At 46.2% G+C, this 10,559-nt stretch overlaps 1 long non-coding RNA gene across 7 annotated transcripts in view; it reads right to left on the minus strand.

Annotated features, from left to right (window-relative positions):
- LOC118690042 (uncharacterized) overlaps window positions 1-10,513 on the minus strand; it is a 39,763-nt gene extending 29,250 nt beyond the window's left edge. The window contains exons 1-2 of one of the 7 annotated variants that reach the window (XR_004980729.2): window positions 10,239-10,512; window positions 850-1,010 (exon numbers count right to left, since the gene is read on the minus strand). This is a non-coding gene — a long non-coding RNA (uncharacterized LOC118690042). Of the gene's footprint in view, window positions 1-849; window positions 6,346-10,238 lie in introns of those variants that run through there. The other 6 variants (XR_004980730.2, XR_004980733.2, XR_004980734.2 and 3 more) reach the window with 6 other exon arrangements.
- Window positions 10,514-10,559: the final 46 nt, after the last annotated feature.

Here is a 10,559-nt window from a genome sequence, read left to right on the forward strand (position 1 = left end):
TCTGCCATGGACAAGGACACAAGGGGGTTGTGCTGGTATAAGCAAGGACAGTTTCTAGTTCTCAGTTTTTTATAATAATGATGGATTAATCCTGTTCTTGCTAATCTGCCAGGACAGAACAGCTGACATAAGACTCCTCCAAGCTGCAACGGGTGTCCTCAGCTGCAGGAGCCAGCAGCTGTTAAGCACACAGTTAACTCCCACAGACCAACTATTTCCTTCTTTTTTTAATAACCATTTCTTTAGGCAAGTGTCTCCTGGTATTTTAAAAATTCATTTTAATCAATTTAAAATTAATAACAAACCAGCAAAATCCTTAGGGCCTGAAAGCTCCAACCTCTGCCGCTCTGGAAGTGATGAGTCAGCTCCAGTGCAGCGGCCATGGAGCAGCTGAGGGCTGCCCATGAGAGCTGAATTAGGTCACTTGGTTTGCTATTCATGGAACCGTGGCTGTCCCTGTCGTTCTGAGGAGCTGCTGCACTCCAAAGGCACTGCCACAGCACTGGGCAGCTGCTGCTGCTGCCATGGCTCTGCCCTGTGTACTCACCAGGTGCGAGCACCAGGACGGAGCCTCTCCAAGAGGAGGGAAAGGACAGTGGCCGCAGGACTCAGCACACACAGAGCCCTGCCCCACTGCCTGGGCTCTGCATGGTGCCTCCTCACGTTCCTGCCCTGGTCACCAACCCATGCTCTGCTCAGGCTAGGAACAGGAACCAGCAGTGCACAGAGCCAGACTGCTGGCTCCAGCCTCTTCCCAAAAGAGCTCCCCCCAGGCCCAGCAGCAGTCTCTTCCCAAGGGAGCACATCCCTGGGTACTGGAGCAGACTGCTGTGCTCCCCCACTCATCACCTGTGTCTAACAGCAACACCATGGCCCAACACGCAGCTCCTGTGGCAGCTCCCTGCAAAACACTGGGTTGGAAGTCACCCACAGTACAGGATTTCCATGCTCCTGGCAGGTGTTCTCATGCCAGTCATTCTGGAACTAGCTCAAACACAGGTGTTTATGACCTGGGGAAACAAAGAAAACAGCCATCAGAGGCTGCAGGACCAGACTCACTTGAGTCCAATTCCTGCTCTGGCAAATGTCCTCTCCCTCACAACAGCCTTCAGAAGGGTCTGGTCACTTCAGGGACTTTTGGAGCTCCAGCATTCCTGTTTGCCAGCTGCCTGAACTCCCAAGTGCCCATGTTTCTGCAACTACAGTCTTCAGAGATCCATAAAAAGATCTTCTGAACACCCTGGGAAGCACATCTGTCCTGTTGCTGCAGGGCAGTCCAGTGCCCATGTCCTGCTTAAGCCTCTCGTATTCAAGGAGTGGTTTTGTCCCTGCCAGAGGGGAGCAACATGACAAAATGACTGTCTGCTCACCTACTAATATTCAGCTGTGATAGGGATGAAAGATTTTGGCTCATATCCTCATTTGTTCACTGAAGAGAAATCAAAATGAACCAAAATGGTTGAACAGTTTGTAAATTAGTAAGTACTGAAGCTCCACTTCTCTGGAAGGCTACAGAGTGACAGACGTAGTGCAATGGCAAATGACAGACTAGCTCTTTAAAGTTTAAGTGTGAGATTTCAAAAGACCTTCCTCTAATGCCCCAGACCGAGCATAACAGGCATCCTTGAGGCAAATAACAGATTTATTTAAAAAAAAAACAAGCAAAGCTTTCTTTAGGAGAACACAATGACAATTTCTGTGCAATCTCTGCAGGACATACTAGGCACCCCACAAATGCTCCCTGCCCTCCTGAGGCCTTCTGGGCACCCCACCTGTCCCTATCCTCCTGCTGGTTGGCACAAAGCCTCTGAAGAAGACTGAAATTCAAAGTCAGATTTTGTAGTGAAGCAACAAAACAATACTTCAAGTGCTTTAATGACAAAATCTGTTATGAGTGTCACCATTTTGGTTCCCAACTTCAGTTTCTTTTATGACTACTTCAGTGCTTGGACAAAAGTTTTGAATAAACCAGTCTCTTGCTGATAAGATCACAGGCACCCAAGAACAAAACTAAATCTACTTCCAGTTACTCCTCTGGAAGGAAAAGATGGTCTGAATTTCTGCTATGTGTGTGTGGCCTGTGAGACATGGTGCTTGCTAAATGAAAAGTATGAACACTACATTTTCAAAGCTCATTTTTGTTTGTTTCTATTTGTTCAATATTTTCAAGGGTAACACATGGAGGAAAAATGAAGTGACTTAAAAAAGATGATTCTGAAATGTTAGCTTTGGTAGCACAAAGTGAAAATACAAATGTATTCTTGCATGAGCACAGCAGACAGAAGGGGTGGTCATCCCCACCACATCCTGAAATATAACCAGGTACTTTGTTCAGAAAAGGCATTACCTTTATTCAGCACAGCCCAGGCATTACCTTAATTCTGCAGCACAGTTCCAGTGTACTTACAGCAACTTCCACTGTGAACCTGAGAGTACATTAAAGGGTGCTAATGATTATAATGCATGCATTAGAACAAGCAGATTCTGTGGCAATGTTTTAATTTTCATTTAGATTAAATTTAAATTATGATTTACACCACTCTGCTAAAAACACGGAAAGAGGTGCTGTAAGTGTAGCAGCAGGCACACATATCTTCATGCATTCTTCTCTATTTTTATCTTGTCGTTGAACTTTAAAGACTTCCAAGTGCAAGTAGATTGAAGCTCCATCTAGTGCCAGGGGCCGGGAAGTTGCTGGGAGATTTTCATTCCAAAACCAGCAACCATTCTCAGAGAGCGCCCGAGGAGCAGTGGCCAGCCTGGCATCCCAGCGCTGTCACACGCCGGCGGGACACTGCGGGATCGCTCTTGGGACGTATAAAGGCTTCGTCTGAAAGCTGCAGTACCTTGGGCCAAGCAGAGGGCATGGCACAGCACCTGAAACATGAGCCCACCATGGTGAGAGGGGTCCCTGCTCCATCACCAACATGTTCTACACGGCTCCTCTCTTTGGATCCAGGGAACCAGGACCCTGCCAACCTCGATCCAAAATCAGGCCATCAATGGTTCTGAAATGCCCTTGCTGTTTGATACATGGCTTGAGCCCTTGTTGGCAAGGCACCATCTCCTCCACAAACACTTACTAATGGTAGCACATAAAATGGGTGTTTATTACCAACTCACAGAATAGCCTAGCTGGTGCTAATGTTCCCTTCCTCTCTTCTTCTGTGTTTTTTCCCAATGGCAAGTGCTAGAACTGCACCTGTTTCTAGCTCTGTAACAAAGCCATGCTGCATGTCCCAACTCCTATAAGCACACACTATTCTTACCCAAAACAAGGAGGAGGTTTGTGTAGCAGAGGACAGCTGTTCAGATGGTTCAGTCAAAGCAGTAATGTTGGAAGTTTTTTTACATGTGGAAGTCATGTTTCTTCATTTAAGAAAAGTGGTCTTCATTGTGCATTTTAGATTTGACTTTCAAAGAAGTATGTAATGGAAGGAATCCTTTCACTGTCCTAGTTAAATGCAACCCACCTGAGTCATAAAGCTTTAAAAAGCACTATGCCAACTGGACACAGAGTACAGACAAGCTGTATTAGATGCATCTGTCCCACATTTGTCTTCACATAACCTGAGCCCAGACTGGGAACGGCCCCATCCGAAGCAGGCGGGACCAAACCGCAGGGGTGAGCGGCTGAAGGCGCGCCAGCAGCGACCGAGGATGCACTGCCAGCACTACTGATGCACGAGGATGGCAGCAGAACAGACAGGTGAGGATGGAGAGTTACACAGCAGATGACTGGACTCTTCTTCTTCATAATACCACCACCATGACTCTGCTCACGGCTGTGTAAAGGCTGACAGCAATACCTCATCTGTCTGCTCCAAAACAGCTCCCTGCCTGAGATCCAACGTTTCCTCCGCAGGCACTCACTGTGTGGTCACAGCAGTGCTGCTGGGGGACTGGCCACCCATGGCATGGGGGTACAGCAAGATCAGGACCTCCTGAAGCACGCCCAGGCCTCTGGGGATGCCCCACGAGTGTGGCACAGCAGGAGCTGCCCCAGCTCCACGCAGTGACTCTGCTCCTCAAGCCTGCCACACGCTCACCTTCCACAGTGAACAGTTCAGCTGAGAGACAGAATGACTTATTGTCTTTTGAGAGGTGTTTTGAAAGAAGATAAAACCTTCTAAATGAAACTGCATCATTCTTAGGCTATTTTCCCCTTTCTTCATTTCTACTTTTCCCCACTCCTCCCATTTTTATATTCTTCATGTTTCCTTTCACTCGTACCAGAGTGGCTGCTCTACAGCTGCACAGTATTAGACTTTCATTTTCAGACTGAATACACTTCTAAGATTACATAGACAACTTTGAGCAGAACAATTTTCATATACTTTGTTCCTCAAAAATGTGATATTTATTTGAGTGGATGCAAATGAGAGAAAAGCACTACACCTATGGCAGAAATAGTTCTCTTCATGATGAAACTAAGCAGTACTTCAACTACCAAAAATTCACACCAAAATATTCTAAATATTAAATATACACTGCTTCTTCTTTGATGAGCTAACATCAAGCAAGTTGACTGTTGCTTATAGCTAGGATCAAGTTTTCTGTGACCAAAGAAAAATTTGGTATAAGGCTAGACTGCTATCATTTTGCTAGGAAAATATGGCTTTTTAGACTTCAGAATTATTATTAAATGCTTTTGAAGACAGTGGATGTATTAGGTAGAAATTGTGTATCACAGATAAATTTATGTATCTGTCATTCAAAAATCCTTTGGATTTTTAACAAGTAACAAGCATTAACAGCAAAATAATTTGTGATTAGAGGTGGAAGCCGCACACAGACAAACACATTTACAGATGTTACCAGGGAAAGCAAGTTGAATGAAGAAAATAATGCCCTGAACAAAGCTCCAGAGCTCCCCAGCTGCATCATGTGGGTGACTGAACGTGCAGCAGAAAGCGGTGCAGAAACAATCACCTACAGTAACTGTGAGCTACAAAAACAGAACCGTCTGTCAGGGCTGTCACCAAGACACTGGCAGGACAAAGCTGCTGCCTGGGATGGTGTCCCAGGGGACAGGGTCTCCATGCTCCTGCCACAGCACAACAGTCAGAACCGGATTTTCTTCTCAGTGCATGCTAGCACACTGAAAACATGCAGACCAGCTCTGAAAATGATAAATTTGTTCTACCAGTCAACTGTGACAGAGAAAAAACCAAGCAGATGAAGCCTGTGAAAAGTTAAATGTTCTCTTTCATCTCTATCACTTCTTGTTGTGGTCAGTGAAGCGTGCACAGGGGTCACAGGTTCAGACTTTACACCACAGTAAGATTGTTAACTGTCCCTGTTAAACCACACTGCACAAATATCCATTAAAAAATGACTGTCAAGAGCCCGTGCTTGCTGTGCTTCATTTTCCACTTTTCTGCTTTCTCTCCCTCTAACTTTGTGCTTCTCCAACCCTCTTATTGCATTTCTTAGCCTCAGTTTTGACTTTTAAGATTAACTTCCCCACAGCCTTTCACTCACTGCAACAGCCAGAGGCATGTGATGAGTCACAAGTTTGGGCAAAATAACATAAAGACCTAAGACTGAGTATGATTACACCTATCCAAGACTGCATCAAGCTATCTACAAACTTAATGAATTTCACAGTTTCATACTCTTTATTTCATAACTGAACAGTTAGCAGTCACCTATTTGGGTTCTGTTTGCTTGACTTTAAGCAAAACAAAATACTGCAGGATCTAAGCACACTGAGAAGTCCAACTGCTTGGTAACTGTGAGGCATAGAAAGCTGTGTCATAATTCTGTACTTGTTACTCGTATAGGGACTCATCAAAGACACCATTATGAACCAGAGACTACTTCTCCAAGTAAGAATTTATATACAATGTACTTTAATTTCTAGGAATAAGATTTCTTTTCTGTTGACCACCAGCAAGATAAAAAATTCACCCTAAAAATCCTAAAGTTGAGCAAAGTTCCATGACTTTAGACATCTTTTTTAGTGCTTTGGCTGGTCTGTAAATCATAAAGAACTGTCATTCCTCCTATTTTAAGTACTTCTGGAAGCCACTGAAACAGAAGCAATTTCATGCTCTTATATGACATAGCCATATCCCTACTCCTGTGTCTGATTTTCAGAGTTACATTGTGGGTTTGTTCTGTTTGAACTTGATGGTTAAATAAAGAATAAGCAAGGGAACCCCCTCAGAACTGCTTACATAACTGTCTTACATAGGAAAACAAAGGTTTTGCTGAGCTATCTTATTGGTAAAACCATACCAGGCCAAAATCCTCTAAGGAGATGAAACTCTCCTAATGGAGAGTTAACATGAAGTTAAACCATTGATCCAAACAATGCAAGATACACCAGAAAAGCACCCTTTTTTCAGAACTTTCTGGATGGTTTAAGTGCCATTGTACAAGGCTGTCTGCAGCGCAGTCACAGTTGTGCTGTCATGGGACAGGACCTTCGTCATGCACAGCTCTAGTAGCTGTGCAATAAAACTCTGTACTGTGGTCTTCATGATTGTTGCATTTTGAATTACCATATTTTTTAAACCTAGTTTCACATTTTCCACACATTAATATGTCATTTTCATAATTTGTTTCTAGCTAACACTCATCCCGGTCTTTGGTGGCTTCCTGGGGTTTCAGCCAAGTCCCCTGCCTGGGTAGCTGTGGAAGGACCCTGCCCAGCCTGACCCTCACCAGGCTGACACACACTGCTCCTGGCTGACCCCAGAAGCAGTGAATCCACAGACTTGTAGCACTTGTCAATTGGTGTTTCCCTCTGCACTTCCAAAAGCACATGTGGTGAAGAGACAGACGGCCAGGGCCCAGCAGGACCCAGCGTGGTCAGCAGGGGAAGGCACCAGAGCAGCGCCCACGTGGGCACAGCCACAGAGCCCAGCACTGCAGCCCTGCCTCTGGGAAGGTTTTCTCCACAAAGAAGCCAGGCTGCGTTCTGCTGCTGGTTGACTGCCCTCCTTGTCTGTACCTAAGTGCTGGTTACAGTAATCTCCAAATGGTGAAAAACAGTAATTTGGTCAAAGACAGTTAGAACCTGTGACATCATAATGGTTGGACTAAATTATCCCAGAGAGCTTTCCCAGCCTAAACAATCCTATTGTGAGAAGTCCTGCCTTTGGCTGTCTCATCATTCCAAGCACAGCAGCAGTACTGGTAGCTACAAGGCCTGACAGAAAAACCCAAGTTACATTACTCACAAAATATAATCCTCCTCCAAGTCTTTGGCCAATTTCAGTTTTTCTGTTAACAATATAAAAGCAGTCAAGTTTCTCACAAAGCTGTAAATAGTGAGTACACTCTGGTTAGGCACAGCCAGTACTTTAGAATTCTTCCAAATTATTCTTTTTCTTAGATGTGATCCAACATCAATTTTAGACAAAGTTCTGAACAGAAGTAAAAGACCAGGAATTGTTACAAGCTGCACAACATCCTACCAAACTGTGGCTGTAGTGTGCAATTAAATTCCAGAAAGAACAACTATCAGGTGAAATGTAGGAAGAGACTAAAATGCAAGAAATAATGATTTCACAACTATGTACTATATGGCTATAGCTTAAAAGCAGTCCATTTCCTATGTGAGTCTAGGCACTGATGTTAAAATGACCTACTACATCTATCAATTTTAACAAGGATATTTTTATACATATATAAATATTTTGCTTCAGAAATGTCTCAAATTCCACTTAACTCTTATAGCAAAAAAAAAAAAAAACAACCCCAACAACACTGAAGGTCTCTGCTCTTACAATCTTTAACATACAGAGCATACCCTCATTTTCTTAAACACAGCAGTCTCAAAGGTGCTGCTGCAGTAGTGTCTTCACAAACAGTATTGTAACAATTGTATACAGCACACAACCAAATGAGGCACCTAAGAGTGAAAATAAAATTAAAGAATCATGATTTTCAGAAACATGACTCGTTACTGCTGAATCTGCAAATTATACAACCTACCTGGTAGCTTTGAAACATTAAATAACAGCAACCCAATTTAGACTTCACTTTCTAAATATATTTCTAGAGTTAGTTCACAAATAACATGACTAAATGCTGAGCTACCAAGCCGTGAAATCCTCTACTCTGATCCAACCATTTATGTTAAGGAGATCCCAGACTTCCATGCAGGTATTTCCAATTCAAATCATTCAAAACAGATGTCTGTATTCCCTGTATGGCTAACACAATCCACACACCAAAACAGACCTCACACCACTGATCACCTGGTCTGTGCAGCTGTTAAAAGATAATATTGCCTGTGAGGCGAGAGCAGTATTACCTGGCCCTCTCTGCACTCTGACACGCAGGTGAAACACCTGTCACAGAGGCAAAGCCCTGGATCACCACACATCAGCCTGGCGTGGCTCTGGACTGTGGAGAGCAGCAGCTCCTCCCCAGAGCCTGGCCCAGCTCGGGGCTGCCAGCGACCATGGGCTCTCTGCCTCCTGTCAAACAGGACGGGATGCTGGGCTGCAAGGGCTCAGGAGGGCACAGATGCTCACTGGGCAGAAGGGATGGACAAATGTGTTGGAGGGTGAGATCCCTTCAGGCAAGAGGGCCTTTGGCTAAAGTCCTGGAAACCCACAGGTTCTTGTGTGAGATACCTGCATGCTTGTACCAAGCAGCCTGCTGTCCAAGAGAAGCCCACCTCTTATTAATCAAAGGATAATGATGATTAATAAAAGGATAATCATAGCAAATAAGCAGCTCCAAAATCCTCAAGGCCTGCCCCTGGGTCACGAGATGTCTGTCTCTATATCCATTAAATCAACTTATTAAAGTAACACAATTTGGAAACCTTAGTGCAACTTGAAGACAATCAACAAAAAATCAAACATATTTTGGTTGAACTCTAAAACTAATGGGCTCATCAGCTTCCCACTAATTTCAGATGGATACATTTCATGTTGTGCTAGTAAGAATGTTTAACTGGGACCTCCTACAGACCAGGAGTAAACAGAGAAGCGACCCTCAATGGCACTTTCAGACAGAAGAGAACATTTTCTCCTTCCCACGGAAGGAATCTCTGGAGGTAGGATGATGAATGCAAGTCAAACTGCACAAAAAGCTTTAGCTATTTTAAAAGCTAAAAGCAACTTTAAAGACTGTAACTCATTGGTAGATACAGTGACACGAGAATATTTCTGGGATACATGGATGATGGCTGTCCAAATTCAGAGGGGTAAAGGCACTGTGAAAACAAAATAGAGAAAAGAAACCCTTATAGAGTTAAGGTAAAAGATAGAAATGAGCTCTTTTCCAAGTATCTAGTAATCCAAGCAATTAGTACTAAACAACACTCAATCCAATGACAATAGAACTAGGTTGTTAAAGGACTATGAAACCCTGAAGTGTGCTGTTGGGTTATCCATAATGAATACCTGGGGACTTGAGGTAAAGGAAAAGAAGGGTAAGGGAAAGGTAAAGGAAAGGTCAGGAAAAGGCAGATTCATTTATTGTATACTATGCCTTGGCATATTCAGCTATGAGATCTAACTCCTTGAATTATAGCCACAAAGCTACTGACATGGACGGCCAGGCCACATCCTCCCCGTCTGCACTGCCCCAAGAATCACAACAGTCATCCAATAAAGCAAACTCACCCTGCTCAAAAGCAAGGTGACCGCCCACCAATTTCAATGTTATGAAAAACAGAACAATTGCCTCGAAACACACCCTTAAGGTGCTGGTGAACACTCCTGCGACCCAGGACAGCCTTGGAGCAGCCAAGCCATCCTGCCCAGGGCCCAGTATCAGTGCATCAAACCAATGGCACCAGCCTCGGGTGTTGTAATGAACGTGGAACTAAATTATTGCAATAGAGACTTGGTGGAACCTGGAACAATAAACCACAAAACCACCAGTTACAACCCCTTGTAGAAAAAAAATGTAGCAGATGCTGGTGTGTGAGAAAGGAACGCATCCCTGAGGTCCGGGAGGATGAAGGGCACGGGCGAGGCAGGCAGGGCTCAAGCCCTCTCTGAGGGACGCGAAGGCAGACCTGAGATTATAGAAACAACACAAATGCAGCGACTGCCAGGGGCCGTGAGGGCAGAGCGGGGCACGGGAAGGACGGGGCGCCGGACCCTCTGTGCACGGGAGCGGGCACCGCTCTGCCCCGCGGCCCTGACCCCTCCGGGCTCCCCGGGACCGCCCGCCGGGCAGGCAGCGCGGCCTCTCCCTGAGCCCCGGGGGCCGCGCCCGGCTAGCCCCGGGCCGGGCTGGAAGGCGCCACCGCCGGTACTCACCGATCCCGGCCGCTCCCGGCCTCCGGTGGGGGCATCGGGGCGGCCGCACGGATCTCCGGCCCCGCCGCGGCTCTGCCCCGCGCGGTCCCAGCCGGGCGCGGGGAGGGTCCCGCACCGCCCGCTCCGCAATTCCACCGGGCCGAGCCGGGCTGGGCCGGCCCCCGCAGCAGTGCCGGGACTGCCCGCACCGATCTCCAGCGGCCGAGCGGCCCCGGGCCCGGGCATCGAGCACCGGACATCGGTCCCGGCGCCGGCCGCAGCCCCGCCCCGGCCCCCGGCCCGCTCCCCCCGGCCGCGGGGGCGGTGCCGGCCGCGCCCCTC

Source organism: Molothrus ater, chromosome 10, assembly GCF_012460135.2.
Source record: "Molothrus ater isolate BHLD 08-10-18 breed brown headed cowbird chromosome 10, BPBGC_Mater_1.1, whole genome shotgun sequence".
NCBI classification, from domain to species: domain Eukaryota; kingdom Metazoa; phylum Chordata; class Aves; order Passeriformes; family Icteridae; genus Molothrus; species Molothrus ater.